A 21,387-nucleotide genomic window follows, 5' to 3' on the forward strand; every position below is an offset into this window, starting at 1 on the left:
CATCCACCAGGTGGGTCACCTGATCGTAGAAAGAGATCAGGTTGGTCAGACAGGATCTGCCCCTCCTAAACCCATGCTGGCTGGGTCTAATCCCTTGTCCACCCTGAAGGTGCTGTGTGATTGCACTCAGGATGAACAGCTCCATAACCCTGCCAGGCACGGAGGTCAGGCTGACAGGCCTGTAGTTGCCAGGGTCCTGCTTGCAGCCCTTTTTGTGGATTGGGGTGACATTCGCCAACCTCCAATCATCTGGGACCTCCCCAGAGAGCCAGGACTGTTGGAAGATGATGGAGAGTGGTTTGGCAAGCTCTTCTGCCAGCTCCTTCATCACCCTGGGATGAATCCCGTCTGGTCCCATAGACTTGTTAGGATCCAGCTGGCTCAGTAAGTCAGTAACCATATCCTCCTGGAATACAGGAGGGCTATTCAGCTCCCTCTCCCTGTCTGCCATATGAAATGAATGGACTGTGAAGTCCCAGGTGTACAGAATTTTAGTTTTGATCATCCTTGATGGCTTTTTTAATTTCTTTTCCTCAAATTTAAACAAAAAAAATCTACTAACAATAATATTGGAAATTTCTTCTGTGGTTCATATGAAAATTCTGAAATTTCTAGAATTTTAAGATAATGCCATACAACCACCATAATCTAAAAATTTTCACAATAAATTTGAAGTCGACTTTCCACATCATCACTAACCACTTCTTCCGGGATGGTAAGCAATTCAGGCTTTCACATAAAATGTGTCAGAAGCCATAAGTAAACATTTGCCAAGCTTTACCAGTTACTCCTTACTCTACCTCTTGGCATAAGGGAGACTACGAGTGGGTTCAAAAATGTTCAAATGAATTGCAAAGTTCTAAGGTTATCAGCTGAAAGGAATGCTTATTTTTCCTTCTTACATACTCTGATAAAGGAAAAAATAAATTCCATACTCCCACCATTTGGCTAATTTTAGAGGACAACATGACATATTGGAATTATTTACCTACTCATTAACTCAGCATCCCACTTCAGCATAACATACTTATGTTCAACTTACCAGCTTTGGCAGCTAAAATGTTGGGAAATTTACACTCTCTCTTTGAGGGGAAAAATAGAGTAAAGGAAAAAAAATAAGTAAAGAAAGGTTTATGAACTTCCCTAAAGAAAAGAGACAGAAAAACAGTTAATCACATCTCCTGCTTTACTACAAACTTAAGTGGATAAGTATATTTTGAGGGTTCAGACTCCTATTCCCATTTCTTTAACCTCAAAGTATAAGAAAAATAACTTTAGCCAGGCCAAATATAAAATGAATGCTCAGTCACAAAAGAAAGTTCAAGGGTTTTTCGTCTATTCCTGACAACTCTGCAACAACCTATTCTGTGGGCAACTGTTAGGTCTGGATCAACATTATGTTTGTCCTAGTGCTTTGTTTAGATGGAAGCAGAAGGAAGAGTCATTCTTGTTTCTTCAATGAAGAAAACAGTGAAACAAATCAAAGGTAAAAACAGAGTTTTATTAATCAGAAATATTTATCAAGCCAGTGATTACCATAATACTGTCAAGCATTGTAGTAGCACTAAATATTCTCACTGGAGCATCACTGGGATTTTGGAGACCAGTGATAGGGAGGAAGGTCTCGTTCTTCTCCATCTCAAAACCTCTTGCTGCATGAGTGATCCCACTGTGGGGGCTGAGCCACTGAGGTTGAAGGAAGCTTATGGATTCCAGAAACAGCCACACTACCTGTCACAAGCACCCCACTCCTATGACCTCATCTTCAGGAAAGTTCTGCTTTGCCATTTTTTGCTGATTCTTTCTCTCAGCAAGGGTAGGTAGAAGAGCTGGGGAAACAGGAAAGAGGTGAAAGAACCCAATAATTATCATAGACTCAAAGAAGGTTGCCTTGGTTCTGTGCAGGCAGTTCACATGCCCATCCTCCCTTTAGTAAAGGTACTGTGAGTGATTTTGAGTTAGTAATTCTGCATCTGTCTGTGACTGCTTTGGGCTGAGCTGGTAAAAGCAAAATGTAGTTCAAATGCTCATAAGTTTGAAAAGCTGTTCAGGATGCAAGGTCCTAAGTGTCCTTGCCCAGCTTCCCAGAGATCTGCCCCTCACCCTGCCCACAGCACAGAACCCCCTGCCAATCCCCTGGTGCCATCAGCCCCTGCTTCAGCAATGCCACAGCAGGGCTGGTCTCCAGCTCCCCACAGCCCAGTCCTGCCCAGCCATGGGTCATGCCAAGCTGGGCCCAGCCTCTGGCCACCTTCACCCCCAGGGAAGTGCCCAATGCCTGGGGCTGGTGCTTTGCTGGTGCCCCTGGCTGCTCTGCTCCTGCCTGGGGTGCTGGGATGGGTCTGGCTGCCCATCCCTGGCTGTTCTGACAAGGTTTCCATTGACTCTCCAGGGAACTCAGACCATTACAACAACTGTATGTAGGCACTTGCATTACAGACAGCTAAATGCAGATGTTTTAATCTGAAACTAACTCCTATTTCTGGAGGTCATTCAAGAAAATGTCTTGTATGAAGTTTCCTGGACAAAAGTAGGTTTGACTTTGACTAATGTGAAGTTTTTGTTGGTGATAAGGAACTTGATATTGCTCAGTTCTACTTCATAAAACCCTCAGTTTTCCTCTGGGTGAAATACCCAGACTTCTGAATCATTCAGCAAGATGAATAACACGGCCCTGTCAGTCAGCTTGGTATCTCTTAAAAATCCATAAAGGTTTATTAAACTTTTGAGAGGCGACAGTTGCTCTCTAATTCTAGCAGAGGCTTTGTTGCTCTGAAGTGACCAGCAAGAATGCTGGAGCTGCAGGATCTTAGAGATGCAGCTGAAGTAATGAACAGATAATGATGACTTCTGTGTTATCTCCCATGTTTTCTGACAAGATCTTCTTTAAGACTATAAGAGCTCTGAATTCCTTTTCATACTGTCTGTGTTCCTTTGCATGTAATTATTTTATAAAATAAAAATCTTATCTAGGAACCACAGCCTGCTCTCAAAATGCAATGACTTTGGGGGAGAAACAGACCTAAAATCTTAATGACAAGGGTTTTGCTAACATTTTATTAGAACAAGGTAAAAACAGCATTGACAATTCTCAGTCTGACATGTCACGCTTTTTCTTGTGTAGAAGAATAGTAATTGCACCACTATAATCAACTGATGTGGTCTCATGTTCCAAAAGGGATACAAATTATGGTTTATGTCCATGAATAAATGTTGCAACACCCTGATTAAGAGGAGCAAGAGGCAATGCCTTCATGGTCTGGTGAGCAGTGACTTGAGCTGATGTATAGCATTTTGATTTCTTCTGAAGATGGTGCTGTTGCTAGCATTTGAATTGTCTCTACCTGTTTGGGGTTTTTTTTCTCAATTGCCCCCTGTAGAAGATTTAAAATGTCAAAGTTTTCTAGCCAGTGAATTGCAATTTCAGATTGTCAGTTAGTAATGTGAAACCAGTTGCTATTTTAAGTGAAACACACTTCCCTCTCCCCACCTTACTTTACAGCTGCTCTTCAGTTGTATGAAGAAACTGATCATTTTTCTCTTCTGCAAGCCTTCAGAATGTTACTAATTTCTTGTTTACCACAAATTTTTCATTCTGTTTAAGTTACATTGTAGAGGTGTTACAGCTACCCTATAAGCTCTGCACTGATCTCACAGCTGGATAATGAAAGAATGAATGATATCCAGCACAGAATTAAAATTCATAAGTATGGAACTTGTTGTAAACATGAAACTGCATCCTGCCTGTAAATATCCTGCAATGATGCTGTGAATTAGTATACTAAAGTTATTTCTATGTTAAAAATTCATTACTTCTGCTATGAAGAACAACTTGCAGACAGATTAGTAAAATCAAGCTGATTTTACAATTATTATTTTCTTCTGACAGCCCTGCTATTTACGTTTTGTATTCCCCTCGACCTAGACAACTTTTATTTTGAAATGTCAGCCTGAAGCAGCTGCAGAGAGTCAGCAGCCCAGATTTGCTTTGGTTTCCTTACGTCTTCTGGGGATTTTCTGCTCTCTGCTGCACATTACAAATATTAACATAAAAGGAGAAAGATGAAGTTTTAGACATTTGATCATCCTCAGGAGTCACTGTCAACAGGATTTGGCCAAAGCCTTTCTATTCCCAGACCAAAGAGGGAAATGTCTGTCACTACAGAATAGTGACATTTTTGAGCCTGTTTGCTCCTCCTTTTTTTTTTTCACCCTATCATTATGATACCACATCCTATATGCTCTTCTGATCTCCAGTTTCTCTCTGCTCACAGATCATCCTACATTCAGCTTGTGTTAGGTCATTGCAACAGTGAGAAATAGGGGCATAGTTCAACAGCTACATTGTCATTTTTACAAGTAATGGAAAGATGAGTACTTTAAAATGACATCTGACTCCACAAAAAGAGCTATGATTTAATTGGTTAATTAATGAAAATATGAAAATGTGTTCCCCAAATTCTAGTTTAAAAATTACATCTTTTAGTTAGCTTCTTCATGCTTCAGGGAGAACATTATAACCAGTTACTCAGCCTGAAGTAACTCTCAGCATGGCGTGAGGGGAAAAGGATCCTTTAAGTGCTGAGATCCATGTACCATGTTTCCGATGTTGCTACATCTTACCTTGCATTCTAAATTGTGTATCAGTAAAAAGTAATTGAAGCTCATCAACTAAGAGTTTTTAATTTATCTTAAAAAATTCAGTTTGAATTTCAAGGATCAGCTGTTGATGCCATTCAATTCAATAGAAGAGGTAGATCATATAGATTTCTGTCTTACATCCATCGTCACAGTACCTAACGTGGTTAAAATTTCTCATTCAACCTGAAAATATCTTTGCTGCATTCTAAATGCTTAGCAATGCCAAGTAAAAGGAAATTTAATTTCTCCTCCTTTCACACAAATTTAATTCTGATAAAGACTAGTTAAAAAATAATCAAACTAGTATTAGCTACTTCTCACTGTATAATTATATATTGTGGATATTGGGATTGACATATCGTTGAGCTCCAAATAAAATTGTATTTATACATAGTATTAACACAGGAATATAAATTCCCCCAGCTAAATATACTTTGGTATAGAAAGAGTAAAGCTAGTCATTTTATGAAGGTTGAGCATTTAAAAAAAAGTCCTACCAACTTCTTAAGAGTACATAGAATCACCAGATACATCAGAGTGTTATTTGAACAAATAAGTATCTGATTTCTCTTTAAACCTGGCATAGATTAATTCGGTACTTGAATCTTTGTCACTGGTATTGATGAAGGATAGATAACCAAAAACCATTGTATTGGTTCTCCATTTTAGAACCAGCATCTATAATGTTTTTTCATCATTTCCCAAGCTTTCCAAATCGAACTAGTAAGGAAGTTTTTTTAAAAGCAGACCTTTGCAGAAAGTCTTTACCTGTATGTAATTTTTTTTCCTTCCCATCTGCAAAGTAGGGAGGTAGATTAAATAGACAAGAATAAAGGTTTTCTGAACCTTAAGAATGTTTTTTGTGGATTTGATTCAAGGTTGGAATTGATTCTTATTTCATATAAATTAATTCATTCCTCTCAGTATACCATGTCTGGCAATGTAATACACATCCTAATAGTGACACATCCTTTAAAAATATTTAAGTTCAAATTACTAATTGCTTTATGTAAATAGTTGCTGTGGGGAAGGGGAGGGAGTAATATGTGCCAGCTTCCAGAAGCAGCTGAGATACAGTATGAAGAATATGTGGCTGATCCGCAATGATTTATTAATACTCTATATTGCCTTGTTGTGGCTGTATTAGCTTGCTAGAACGTTTACTACATGCATATGTTGATTTACTTTCACAAGAGAGTAGTTAGAAAACTGCCAAGAAGGCAGAATAAAGATTCTCAATAAGTATCCTGCTGGTAAACATTTCAAAGGCACTATGAAACAATATCTGAATTATTAAGCTATTCCAGGGAGCAGTCAGGTCATTTCTTTTGCTAACACTAAGAGCGATAAGATTAGAACAGTAGCAGAGCAAAGCAGTCATCCTAGACAGAGGGTGGAAGCTTTATAATGCAAGATTAAACTCTGAGCTTCTGACAGTGATAAAAAGAGGAAAATCTCAAGACAAAAACCTTCTACTAAGCATTTTAGCACTAGTGAGGATGTAACTGGCCATAATTAGCTTTTCCACAGTTAAATTAACACTGTGAAAGGTGCTGAATCCTGACCTTATTTGGTACAGACTCTGGAGAAGAAATATCACTTCTAAACTCCCTTTTACAAATCAAAACCATTTTTAAATGAAGGTCAAACCATCAGCACATGTAGACAATGGCTTTTGCAAAGCATTTTTTTCTTTCTAACTTAAGTGATCAGTAAGACTAATGACCATTAAAAACAAATTGCACTGCAATACGAAAGGACACACTTTTTTACTGCTTTTGCATTGTTGCTTTTTTCCCTTCCTGCTGCTTTTTATTACATCCTCAAAGATTAAAAAGGAAAACTGCAGTCATGGATTTAATGTCTTTCTATGTTCAGATTTCCCCCTTCGTGAAGCAAATTGTCAAACAACATTACTACCCTCAAACTTTGATACAATGCAAATGAATTTTATTTAATTAACTTTCATAAGATTTTCTCTCAACATACAGAAGTTGTAAAATGCCTGGGCCACAGTTAAAATAAAGGAACAGGAGCTACTGAAATTCCTCTAGTTAGCAACCATAGCATCTTAGTAAACAGGTAATGTCAGAGGAACCAGAGGCAAGCTAGCACTAAATAGTAAAAACAAGTGGCTTCACCGGCAAGTAATCAGCATAACCATAGGGAATATTCAGGAAACAAAGAGAATTAATTTTGAAAGCTCCAGTCCTTTAGACTAACAAAACAATACACACACTTCTACATATGCTTACATTTACTTATGTGAGTGGCAAGTTGACTAGAAAAGTAGAGAAACTTAAAGAAAATATTTCCAGTAGCTGCACTGATGTTACAGTGGCAACAAGATCTAACAAGCACAAAAATTCTAGGAATAAAGCCTAGCACATTTAGCATAGATATACTTCAAATCAGAAGGAGTCTCTAAGTGCATAAGGACAGGAAACCAGTTTCAGTACATAGTATAGTCAAAACAGGAAAATTAAAAGGCCTATTCCTCTTCAGTGACTTTCTGAAGTGCTACATAGCACTGTCTCAGGAGGTAGGCACGACTCTCACTAAAGGAAAAACAGAAAGACAAAAACAGTCCAAGACCCAAAGTATTCCTCAGCAAGGAAGTCATTCTGACCAGAGAGAAAAAACCAAAGTTCTGTGAAGGCAACCAACAACAATGAAGCAGACAGGTCATAAGGTGTCAAAATATGTACACTAATTGAACACTTTGTAAGCTTGAGAGAAAACTGTATACAGAAAAGATATCCAAAAGTCCTTCAGGATTTTATAGGAGACTAAAGTATTGTGATCTCTGTAAAAATTAGTGCTGCTGATTTCACAAGCAAATAAATAGTAAGAAACTACATGAGAGTAGGGTCTCAGTGCTGAAAGGACAAGGACTTTGCAAAAGCAGAACTATCTGAAAGCATATGAATAAGGTAATTTAAAACTCAAAGTGAGATACCTGACTGAGCAAAGCATACCTAAAAGGTTTAGCTGAGTCTGTCATGAAGTATTTCAGCAGCTTTCTATACTGCATATTGTACTGACCTGCATTAACTTTGCTTTTCACTTTTGTTCTCTATGAGTTCTCCTGAGGAAGCATGACATTCAACTAGAATAAGCAGTTGTTTTAATACAAAAAAATTGAGCAAGGTCATCCCATGCTGTGTGAAAAGAGGTATTAATGGCATCTCAGTATCTTCCAATAACAAACCCATTTATGTATGCCATCACAGTAAAGTATTAAGCAGTGAAAGCACTATAGCAAAATTAATCAATATGCAATGCATTTCACTTTGAGCAAAATTTTAGTGCTGTTTTTGAAGGTAGCTTAAGGTGTCCTTTGGTAAATGGTAACTTACTAAAGGTAGCCTGAAACCATAAAAACAGGATAAACATGCTTGTTTAATTTTCTTTTCAAAAGACTAAAGTATAAACTAGAAAAACATATATCATGTTTTACCTAAGCAACAATATCCTTTTGTGGCTGACAAAAATATATGGAAGGTTTTTCTAAAAATCAAGTTGCCTGCAGTCAAATATACTTAAAAAATGAATTGTCTGCAACTTGTCCACAAAGGGAATAGTTTCCATTAGGTCAGCCTAATGTGTTGACTTATAGGTTATACTGTAAACATATCTCCTATTTCCTGAACACATTTCAAGCCCCTGCACATAGTGGAGGCAAGTGTGAGGACATTGACTAGAGGACACAGAACATTTTCCAGAAATGCTGTTTTAATAATACTGAAGAGGATCCAAACAGAATATGTGTCCAGGGTAGATTGAGTACTTGATTCCAGCCTTATAGTATATATAAATGAGCACTACAGTTCATTTAAATATACAAAGCATATATAAAAATATGCATTCTATTGCCTTTAAACAAGACACCAGTACTTTTGAAAACAATGGGCTTATTAGCGCACCTAATGACTTTACTGTTTGAGATACAGAGCTGTCCTTTTTCTTTCCCAACAGTTGACATTTTCTTGCTATTTTCTGAGGGCCAAAGGCAACAATGTAGAGGTACACAGACTTCTTCTTCCAGAGGACTTGCTTCATATTTAGCTTTATCCTACCTCTGGTATGGGTCTCTCACACTTCAAATGTCTTTAAGCAGGCATGAGAAGTGTTAAACAACTATGTTTTCTCATGATCCATCCTCTTTTATCTAAATGTCCAGAGGAATCCTACTGGTTTTCAATAGGTATAGACAAGGATGCCTTAGGATACTCTATTTCTGTCACAGGCCCATGAAGATTTTGCATGGGCATGGACAAGCATTTCACTAAAGGACACCAGACCTTTATTTCAGTTCAAGTATCATACTTACACTCCTTGAATAAGTAGGACTTACTCATCTATTCACTAACAATTACTGACTTGTGCACAGATAATTACTCTCATGAGTTGCTCTGCAGTAACTTGCTGCCTTCCAATCTTCCTCTTTTCCCTTTCCTTACTCCCAGAAGTTTGTTTGGTTTCTCACACTCTCTGTATGATATCCAAAATTCTTCTCCCAGAGCTGTAGGGTACTGTAGTTGAGAACTGGAACAGAGAGAACAACTTGTTATTTTTTAAACTCTGAAAAAGCATACGAGCGAGAGCTGTGCTTGAGGGAGACACCAACACCTTTGGATAGCATGTTGGGATTTTTTTACCAATGGCTTAGTACTCCCTGTGCACTTAAATGAAGACAGAAGCCCAAGCTTGCAGTGCAGCTTCCTTTCAGGAATCCACAAAAGTCTCTGATTTCTAGCACACTTAGATCTTCTACTCAATCAATTCCCTAACCCATAGATACTATCATGAAAATACCAAAAACAGAAAGGCACATAATCTGTATTTTATCCATGTTTATGTGAAAAAGAGATTTTTCATCTTCCTTAATTGTATTTAATTAATACAAAATCTGAAACAGTAGTTTGACCCTGCCACTTTATGTGTCATGTACACTGGACACAGTACATTGAAATACCTTCAGGGGTCTATTGGCCGACAAGAAACAATGTCAATACAGTCATGATTCAAAATTTGAATTCATTTAAACCTGGGAAATAAAGGCAACCAAAGAACAGGAAACGGAAGCAATTACAACAGCATGCAAACAAGCAGCAGACTACACATGAGGAACTGCCAGTCTGTTTTCTTTCCTTTCTGCACTTTCCTCTCTTCAAGGACTCTCCAAGGCTGCTTGTCTTATTTCGTCAACAAGCTCACTTAGCTCCTCAGTGTTTTTCTATCCCTCTTTAGCAAAATAATTTTTAAAAAATTACTTATTAAATGTTTAAGGCTTAAGAACAGGTTTTCTGTTTAAACAACACAAACTGCTTAATCTGGTAGGACAGAAACCAGGTCGCCAGCTAAATTTCAAAATCTGACTAATAAAGAGATAAAGGATTCAACTTTATCAAACAAGAGGCTGGTTTGACCATGAGGGAATAGAGAAAAAAGTTAAGAATCTAAGATAAAAGTATATGAAAGGAGGAGAAAAGATGGAAGAAAAGAGGAGGGAGGTGAGTTTGCAAATGTTCCAAGTTCTTTCTGAAGCAAACACAGCACAAAGCGCTGTATGCATTTAGGGCCCATCAGTTTGAATAACCTAACTGTGATCAAAGCAGTTACTCAAAAGAATTAAGTCAAACACGCACAGAAGTGTTTGGACCATAAGAGCTGTTGTTGTTACAAGATGACAGAAAGTACCAGCCAGAGACAAAGCAAGTGGGGCTTCAGCGGCTGTTTGAACCTTTTTAAGGAAAAATTGTACTGCAGTAACTAGTGAAGAATCAATATTTTCATAATTGACTCTTTCCTTTGCAATTTTGAGTGTGTTACATCACCAGTATTTCCTTGTAACACAATGAATGATGCAAACTTTCAAGTGTAATTTTAATATCATTGTCTTGGTTGGAGTCAGGGGGGAGGGTCAAATGCTGGTTCACATGACTATTAATAAACTTGCAGCCAAAATCATTAGATCAGTATTGGAGGCTGACAAATTCCATGAGGAAAAGACATGATATCCTACTCTTCTCAATAGAATAACTGCAATGGCAAGGTCACTAAAAGTGTCTCTGATTAGCTTAAGAAGTAAGTCAACAATAACTTTTAAATTTAAAATTACATTTAAAATTAAAACACTGAGTGGTCTAGAGAAAAGCAATACTGGGGTTTAATAATTTGGAATAACTTAATAAATTGTGAAAAAGCATACACATAACATCAGCACAATCACATTCTTTGAGTAATACAGGATTAACATTGTCAGCAACTAAAACATCATCACTCTGGCAGCAGAATATAAATGGTTTCTATTCAGCAGGATTCTTCAAGGGATAAAGCTATCTTTCAACAGAATATATACATTACTTACTCTTTATTTTAAAGACATTGATCCAAAAATAGTACTGAAATCTTTAAGTGCAGAGAGAACACTGGACTATTAAATTACATGATTTCATAAGGGGCTGTTGCAAGCTTTTGCCATGAGATAATTAGTTTTACTTCTATCTTGTTCAAATTCACTTTAAAATTAAGGTGTTCAGTTCTGAATTTCTGCCAAACACTGCGACAAAACATAGGCTGCAGCTGAAGTTTCAGGAAAGAGAGAGAGGGAGCTGGGAGCCATTAGCAAAGCAAAAGAACATTATACTGTGATTGTGAAAAATTGAAGTAGGAGACAGCATATAAAGAGAAGAAAATATAATGGTTGTTCTGCAGAGCCCTGGGATAGAGCCATTCCACAATAAGCAGAATACAAAGGAAGAGGGAATTATTTGGTCAACACTCTAACGTTGGTCTCAAAGATTTTAACAATCTTGCTAAAGTACCAAGAGTTGCCAAAGTGGCAGTAAAATATGGTTCAGGAGCACAGAATACTAATTATGGTACTGGCTGAAAGGTATGGTTTAAAGTAGGGATGCATATACTATGAGAAATATGTAAATACAATAAGATGAGAAGAAGGACCTGCAGGAAAGTATAACCAATGTCTCACCAATTATCAGAAAATGAGAAAAATTGTAGTTTTCTCTTTTTTTTTTACTAATATGGAAATCATTTGTCTTATTTACAGACACAGAATGGAAAGCAAAACAATGAAGACAGACAACATATAACATCAGAAAATTTAGCCTAAGGTGGCAGTAGGTAAAATTTGTTACATCTCAGTATCCATTGGTATACAAGCCACATTGACACAAACAAATTCCTCATGGTTACAAGACAATAGTCCAAAGTTAACAGTGGGAATCTGTACTCATTATTTCTTTATGCTTGTAGACAGGGTCAGAAAATAATAAAGACTAATTAGACAGATAAAATGGAAAGCTGGAGAATTTTACAAGGTCATGTAGTGGTAGGACAATGGGAAATGGCTTTAAACTGAAAGAAGGACACTCGGCTCCCTCATGCAGCCCAAACTGAGCAGGACTCAGCCATCAAAGGGGCACTTGGTGGCTCCACATTCCATGTAATATAACTATCCTAAGGCTGGGTGCTCATGTGGGGGTAGGGAAACCTAAATTCAATATCTTCTTTATCTGGCTGTCCTACTGTCTTTCAAAATGACCTGTTGTTTGTACATGCTTGTCCTATCTGTGAGGGCAGTCCCATCAAAGGGAAGCTAAAGCAAAACAACTGTGCACAGTATCACTGTAGGGAATGGTAGCTGAGAGAAAGAGAATATGTACCCTTTTTCTTTTCACTTAGCAGGGTTTTTTTGTGGGTTTTAGTTTGGGTTTCTTGGTATTGGTTTGGGGTTTCGGTTTTGGGGGTTTTGTTTTGTTGTTGTTGATTAGTTGGGTTTGTTTGCAATTTGTTTTTCCCAAAAGCAATTATCCAGAACATAGCAACTATCCATGAAAATGGAATTACAAAAAGTTCTGCCAGGATGTAGGACACATGGAGTTAGTGCTATCTTCAAAACTAGAGAAAATTAATAGTCAGATTAGTAGGGTGGCACTCTAATCATAGAGCTACAGCATGAGGTGGGCACTGCTATTAATGCACTGAGAGTGTGGGATATAAAGGCTTTGCAAAAATCTATCAAATCAGGCCCATTGAGGACTTTGCAATCTGCTCAGCCTGATTCTGGATCCTAGTCACATTTAGTCCTAAGAAACCTGCTGATCTGCTCAGCACAGTGCTTGTTGTTCTACACGTGCTCAGATGAGCAGTCACTGCCTAAAGAATTACAAGTATGAAGAAGGAACAATTAGGACAGAACACACAGTGCATTTAAAACTTAGTAGGGACTATATCATACAGCCAGAACAAACAAATTGCAAATCTACAATGACACTGCCTGTGTTACTACAGCATTAAATAATTCACCAGCCAGTTCATTCTCTTTGTTTTGCCATAAATTGCCCCCAAAACTTTAATAGTAGTACATTGTAAAAACTAAGCATATAAAACGAATTTTGAGAGTGGATTGAAGTTAAACAAAATCATCAAGCAAATGAGTGTCTTCTCTAAAAGAACTGGGAAAAATATAAATTATATAAATATGTATAAAGGAAAACTGATGGCTGTTCAAAAGACTGATCCTAAAGAGTGATACCTGCTTTTATAAGTCATATATTGCAGGGCTCACAAACTAAGATGGAATTTAGAGGAAATGTGTTTTCCAGTTCAGGTGAAGAAACATAATGACAACGATTTTACCTGGATAAAAAAATTTCTGCACTTTAACATCCAGAGCAACCAGCACCAGAATTCAAATGAAATCAGTTGTCTCTTAAAATTAATTACTTGCATGTTCTTACAGCTATGGTTGCTATTAACAAATGGAAGTGTAGGACTTCATGACCTGTCAAAAGGGCATATATCTTGTCAAAAGATCTTGAAGGCGATCTAACCAAATTTTATTCTGTTCCTTTCAGCACATGTAAGAGAGAGCATATTCCAAAATCATATCCTTGTCTACAGAATAAAATAAAAAATTGAAGTAGTAGCCTAGTCAATGTTTATTTTACAGCACAAATGTTCATACCTATTAATATTTATAACAATAAGTCAATACTGTAATTTTTTAATATATTATTATTGCTTATTCTGAAAAGGCACAAATATTTATACTATTCTGTCCTAAATCATTGCTTGAAGAAACAGGACTAATACATGTATATGTTGAGACCATATGAAGCATGAAAAATGCACATTCTGCAAAGTAGAGTGTTCAACATGACTCAAAGCAGTAATCTTAAAAAGGATGCTTCATAGTTAGACGATTTATCCAAATGTGAAAATTTCATTTTACTACATCTAGAGGCACAAATAAAAGTTAAATAAATTTAAATTTTATTTTAAAATGTATTTTGTGAAAACACACTAATAATAAACTTGGCAGCTGATTTTGGGGTAGGATTTATTTTTCATAAGTTCAGATAGTTACAATGTGGACATTTACATCTGAGCTTCTCACTCTGGACGTCCCATATAAATGATGTAGAGCAACAGGTATGTTCAGGGAGTCATTCATCTGATTTGTTTCCAATGTGTAGTGTAGGATAACACATCACACTCTAGAGAGGTCTATTTCTCTGCAATCGCTATAAAGGGAGCTCCAGGAGACTAATTCACAAAGTGCTATAGGTATCTACATTTGTTCAGATGAAACCCACTCTAAATATGTTCTTGAAGAGTAATGCATTCTAAGGCAAAGAAAATTATACAGGATAAAAAAAGCATATTGAAGAATTAGGTTAGAAAAATTATTTAAATATCCAGGATCAGTTGCTAAAAAATTACCATAATCGAATCTCCAGTAAGTTCTGAACTATTTCTCATTATATTATCAAAAATCAACTTCAAAATTGAACTTATTAGCTCTCACTGGCAGCCACTGTCTTCTATCAAGACTGGATAGAACTAAAGAAATTTCCACAGTTCCAACCTATATTTAGAAAATTAATTATTAAGTATCAATATCTGATATGAAATAATTAATAACTATTAACATAAAGTTGTGGTTTTCAAGGAACAATGCATAGTGCAAATCTTCTAACTGAAATAGGGACAAATATATAATACCTACGGGTAACTGGATATAAGAACTCTCTCTGACACTGTACTGTCTTACACTGAAGGTGATACTGCCAAAAAAAACCCCTAAAAATCACACTACCATGCTTTTTTTGCATGTCCATACACAAAGTCAAAATATAAGAATTTTTCAACTACTTACAAGCTGTGAGTAATCTCTGGTTTTGTTCTTCTTTCAAATAGAGATGACTCTCATGCCAACATTTAATTTATAGGTACCTTTATCAGAATTCTCAAAATTTTGTAATTGTCATGATTAGGCTTATTTCTTTTCTACTTACTTATTTTAGGTTATCTTTCTTTTCATTTTTTCAAAAGGACAGTTCTGAAAAGTGCAAAGAAAAATCTATATCTGGTTTACATTCCTGTACACAAAACCTAATTACTCTAAAAGTAAAAACTTGAGCTTGGGCTAATTAGTCATCTGAAGACTTTAAAAAAGAATATAAACCCCAAATCCTACAGTAACTTCATTCTAGAGGAGCAACATTTTCTTTCATAGAGGCTTAGATTATACACAGACAATCTGTAACACACTTGTCTATATTTAATTTGGAAGTCTATGATTAATTAACATAAAATGCTTTTCATTGTTTGAAAACTTGGTTATATAGTGTAAATGATGATGTGGGATGACAGCAATGAAATCTCATCTTTAAACATATTTGATGACTAAAGGGATTTTATAAGAACAGTAGTAACAGTTTTGGTTTGGGGTTTTTTTTCAAATGCATAAAATTTCATAGACCATTGCTCTGTACTCACAAATAGTAAGTCAGAAATTTCTGTAACCTCAAAGAAAGGAATTTGCATTTTATCATTGACGTTGTTAATATTTTCTGTGGTATCTGATTCTGACTTCATTGCAGCCTCTACCACTATAGTTAAACCAACTTCAATGGTATTGCACTTGATATTTTTCAGTGTGGTAACAAAATCAGCCCCTAAACTGCTGCATTCATTATGTAATGGTGGTCCATTGTTAAATTTGAAAGACAGATTCCACTGACAATTTTTTTTCAAAGCTAAAAGTCTTTCTGACTTTTTTTGTTTTAACCTCTACAGATAATTTTGAACACTGTGGCTATAATTCATCAACTTCATTTTATATGAGAATTAAGTAACCCAAATGTGTAAACATGGGTGTCTAGAGTTATTTGAGTACTTCCAGGATATCTAAGCCACCTATACAAAATTAGCCAGAATGACATGGAAACTATGAGAAACCTATGTCTTTCTTTATAAGAAACTGGAGACGGCATGTCTTGGATTTGAGATGACATTCAACACCTAAATTTAGACAACAGAATTCCATTTTGAAAAATATATATTAGTATCAGTATTAGCATTAGCTAAGTATTATTTAAATCTGAACTGTTTCATTAATGTATCTTTATAGCCAATAGGAAGAAGTAAACACTTTAGAATATAATTCTTATTAATTATTTTGCATATCTATATCTAGGTCAAATGACATACCAGAAGCAGTCATTTCTTTGCCTGACTATAAAGAAAAAAACAGTAATTGTCCATCCCTCTGTGCTTTCAATCATTTTTACATCTACTGAGCATATAACAACTGGAAGCATTATGATATTATATGATTCAAGTAACTTCCTTTCTTCTATCTAATCTAAATGGTCTGTTCCTTAGTTACTATAGCACTGCACGATGAACATAGAGGAAAAGAGCAGAGAGTTAAAAGATGCGTGTTTTACACTGATAGCACACTTGAAGAGACAGAGGGAAGATACATAACAAGGATGAAGGATACGTTTATTCTGCTTTATCATGTGTTATGTTATACAGAAGCATAATCACAATGACATTACCAGAACAAAATACATCAACAATTGCACAGTATCTCCAAGTGCAAAGTAAATGTTAAGAGTTTGATACATGAGACAACTGATAGTCTCAAGTGTACCTCTCAAAAGGGGTTATTTAATATTTCTGCTCCTAGATGAGCAGTTAGTGATCACATGCTGAGTTGCAAATGGTTTACATTGAAAGATTTGTGTATATAAGGGTTTTAATATGACACTTTTTCCAGCAGATCTTCATTTAAATAAATTGTGTTTGATATGTCACCCTAACCTTCTGTAGACATTGACTACAATACATATGCTTAAAATTGTCACAACTGGCAATCCAACAAGGGAAGTCAAGCTCTACTGATGAGTCAGGGATGCGGTTCAGTGAGATAAAATGAACAGTACAGGCTCAGCTAAGGCCACCAATTCCATTCTGCCATCAGCTGTACAATTATTGATCTCAGCAGCTTAAAAGAAAAGCATGTATTTGATGTAGCTGGCAGCAGCCTTCTAGTTAACTTGCTCTTCAGCTGGCAGACTATTTTGTGAGCTTTGTTACAGCACAGTTCAATAAATGCACCTACTTTTTTGTACTTTTCACAGTACCTAAGAGAGTGAGTAATCTCAACAACTAATTAAACATTTTCAGTCACTGCCTAAAAAGGAGTAAATGCAGCCTATGTATGTGGAATCTGCTGCTTGCCAACAACTGGTCAGGAAGAATTCACCACACTATGTGTAGTCTTCTGTTCAGCTCCAAAGGTGTGTGAGAGAACACACTGTAGAGAAAACCAGGGAGTCCATCACAGATTTGGGCCTACAGTGCTCGGGAAGAAAGTCTTTGGGGATAACATATTGTTGATATCTGATATACTTTGGTCTAGATGGTTCGTAAATAGTTTTACACAGTCAAAGATGCAATCTTCTTCCTTTCTTTTTCTTGTCACTCAAGAAAATTCAGGAGAAGAAAAGGGAGCAGTCAGGGACAATGATGCTTTTCCTAAAAATGTGGAAAAGTAAAATATTGCCAGAAAAAGGATTATGAAAGAGGTAGATCTAAAACTTCTGTGCATTTGTTTGAACCTGCTCTTTACAAAACCAGTCCTGCCTCACATGTTGTTCATATCATATGTATAAAGGAATTAAAGCATGGGCTTATATGAAATTATCCCATTATTCCCCAAAAGAAATCTCAGCTGGGGTCTGAAGAATGAGAGCACAAACTGCTAAAATCTGAGGGAAAACAGAGAGAAGATAAATACAAGATAAATGCATCAGGTGTCAATAGATTTTCTTGCAGGAAGAGCTTAATGGTTAGAGAAGGAACCCACTGATGGAGACAAATACACATGGTGTCAAGTGAATAAATCTCCAGGGCATAACACTACTGCCCTTACAAAGAACACCCTTTGAAGTTGTCGGTACACTTGTTAACGCAGTCTACATAGTTATCTGAGCAGAGAGCAAGATTTTATTCTGTGTATATATATATACCTGGATTGGTATAGGCCTGGATTGGTAGGCAGACCCTCTCAGTGTTAGCATAATACCAGTACTAACACTACCAAATGCAGCTAGCAACTGAATGGGGGAACTAGATGACAATGCAGATTCTCCATCCAAGCACACCATAACAAAAAAGAACTAAACATCAGTTTTACTGTCTCCCCTTATGTCTCCTTCCTCGTCCAGGAAAGCCAAACCTAAATAACAGCAAACATTCTTGCAACAGCAGAAGGGTTTCCCCACATGCTTCACCTGTTGTGTAGGAATTAGCACAGTGATGCATGCGCTATGTTTGTAAATGCTCATAAGGTGATTATAAGAAAGTAATCAGCCTGATTATATCATAAATCACTTTACTTTGCAGTAAAGGAAGCTGAATTCAGATAATGTACTGCAAGTACATTGTGACACATCTTTCAGTTGTTCCTCTGCAGAAGAATGAAACCTTCACAAGCAGGGTTTAAAAGTTTCTGATTATATAATTTCCAAATGTGTTGTGCAGCCACTGCCGTTAACTGGCTGACATGAGGTGTGACCCCACCAGAGGATAATAGCTCAGCATGTTGCATGAAGCCCACTTGAACTCCTCTGGTGAGAACAAGTGAGCCATTAATTATCCCACAGCTGAATCTATTGAAGACTTATTAACACTAATTCACAGGAAAGGGGCTTGTCTGATTTCCAGCAGGGATGGAGAAGCTGAACTAGACTGTTATTAAAATGCACCTGATATTAAGTAAGTACCTCTCAAAGTAATGCAATTTTAAAGTGGTATTAGTAAGATCATCTGAAATATACTTGACTCCTCTATAAATATTACTATTGTATTACTAAGCAATTACTGTTCATTGCCAAACCAAACTTGCCTTAACTATAACATTTAGAATAACCTCTGGAGGTCCAAAAATTATTTGAACTTATTCCAGTTGTTCATGACAAAAGCTAAGTTAGAATTTCTTTAATGCTTAGTTTAGAAATTCAAACTGATTGCCATATAGAAATCTACCATGAATTAATTCACAAGGAACTAAAGAACACTTGCAAAGTAATTCAAGGAATAATCAAATATATTAAAAGATTACTAACACTGGCAGTTTAAAAATTGCTGCCATAGGAAACCAGAAAGTAAAATTGATATTAATTACAATTATGATAGCTAATTTTTCTAGTCTCTGGAAGCCAACAGTAAACAAAAGCTTTAAAGTGAAAATGGAAACAGAAGCTGTAGATATATTCTGTATTCCTTTAGGAACTTTAAAAAAACAGCAAAGCATTGCAAAGTTAGGATTACTAGTGTATTTGTGTTAAAATAGCTGTTTCTGTTCTAGTTGCATTAGTTTTGTCTGTGTAAATGTACATGCAGATAATATTTTGGGATAAAATCACCTTTAAAAGTTTTATTAATCAATAAAAAATGAACTAACAAGAATGACACAGCAACTTAGAAATTTACATTGGGCCAAATTTTCAATTTTTAAAAAATATGTGTTTAGACCATTGATTAAAAATGTTATTTAAATATTTAATAATAAAACCACCTTAATTTTACTTTTAAAATTATTCATTGATTAAGCAAACTTTACACTTTTAACTTGAATATTCCCTGCTATGATTGCTTAATATGGTCTGATGCCTGCTGGCATGTTTTGAAAAAAGCTGGAAAATGTCTATAATAGAGTTAACTGAAAGTTGCAGTCCTGAAAACTGTGTGGATGATGCACCATCATAAAATTAGAAAATCCTAAAAAAATTGTCAATGCACGTCACATTTTAATTAAAGGTTTTCCAAATTATTTTTCTGGACACCATTTTTAGCATTTCATTCAGCCTTACAAGCTGCCTGGTACAACACTCATGCCTGACAAGGAAGCATTACTTTGCTTATATTCATTAAAAAAGTATTTCAGGGTATCCTTAAATGTAGTTTAGGAATAGACTATCTATCTATATGCTGTGCAGGTTGTTTTTTTCTTTCTCTGAATATGAAAAAAAAGAAATTATACCCAGAAAAGAATGGGATTCAGCACTTTAACCCTTTTGGATTCTTGTACCTCTTGTTCTCCTTCAGAGCTAGAAGTCCTAATGTACTGGGCACGCTATTTCCTGAAATTCTGTGATGCCATGCCTAACCTCTGCCCTGCTCCTCTCATGGAGCCTTCATGCCTGACACACAGGTCTGGCATCCACTTCAGGGAGCAGGTTAAAAGTTGGGCTCCTCAGAACTCACTGACTCAGTTCTTTTTGGTTTTAAATGAGATCATTTGCCTGACAAAAGAGAAAATCTTCCTTGTAGCATGAAATAACTTTCTCATTTGAATCATTGTTTTTTTCACACACATATAGAAAAGATTTCATAAGGATCTTTATCATAGCAAAAATGTGACAAATGCTGCAGTTGGCACCTGGGTTGACATAATGGTGTATTATGGTATGTGAGTCAATACCCTGTAACATTGAAAGCACTATTTATGTAGTGGAAAGCTGTAGTTCTCTAAGGAAGACAGAATAATCACTTTTTAAATGTGAATAAATGGTTAGAGAACAACAAAGGTTTCTCTGAGCTGTTAGGAGAGCCTCATAATAAAATGATTATGTCTGGCTGTCTATTATAAAATCTTCCTGTTAGTGAACCACTTTTAATATCTCATACTGAAGCTGCACACTCAGGATCTGCAAGCATTTCCAAAAGTGGCCATGAATTTTCGAACTGATTATAGCAACCTGACAGAAACATTTTTAAAAGCTTGACCTGGCAAAGTGCTGAGCAATTTTCTAAGGTGTTGGACAGCCTCAAACTCAATTGTTTGTAGGGAAAGCTGTGGCTACCCACCGAATTTTAGGAATACTCAGCATTTTGCAAGATTTAACTCTGAAGATCCTAATTGGAAGTCAATGAGAGTTAGTTTCCTAAAACTCAGTGTCTCTAAAATATTTCAGTCCTTGAAATCAATGGAGTCAGCTCCCTAAGTGCATTTGAGGCTCAGAGTTTTCACTTTGCAGAGTGCAGTGCCATGAGGCCTGGCTCCAGTGTAAGTGTTCATAATAACCAAAGGATATACTGATGGATTTGCATGTCTGCCATCTCCCGCAACATATTTATAGCTGCCAAGAAAACAATAAGTTAGAGGGGGGAAAGGCCTTTAGTAATAAGCCCAGAAAATTAATTTTTCTATGTGTGCCATTTGTAGAAGAGATATCACAATTTTGTAGTGTTAAAGGAAAGTAGAATGGAGTAAAGGAAATAAAGGTTGACATTGAAAGATGACAAAGGAAACTTGATTTATCCATCCAGGTGTGTTTGTGCTCCTTATAAAGGCATTACAGATACATTCCAGTTATTTTAAATGTAAACAGTGTGCTATTGTTAAAATTTCACCTT

This window comes from Pithys albifrons, chromosome 2, assembly GCF_047495875.1.
Source record: "Pithys albifrons albifrons isolate INPA30051 chromosome 2, PitAlb_v1, whole genome shotgun sequence".
Lineage (NCBI taxonomy): Eukaryota > Metazoa > Chordata > Aves > Passeriformes > Thamnophilidae > Pithys > Pithys albifrons.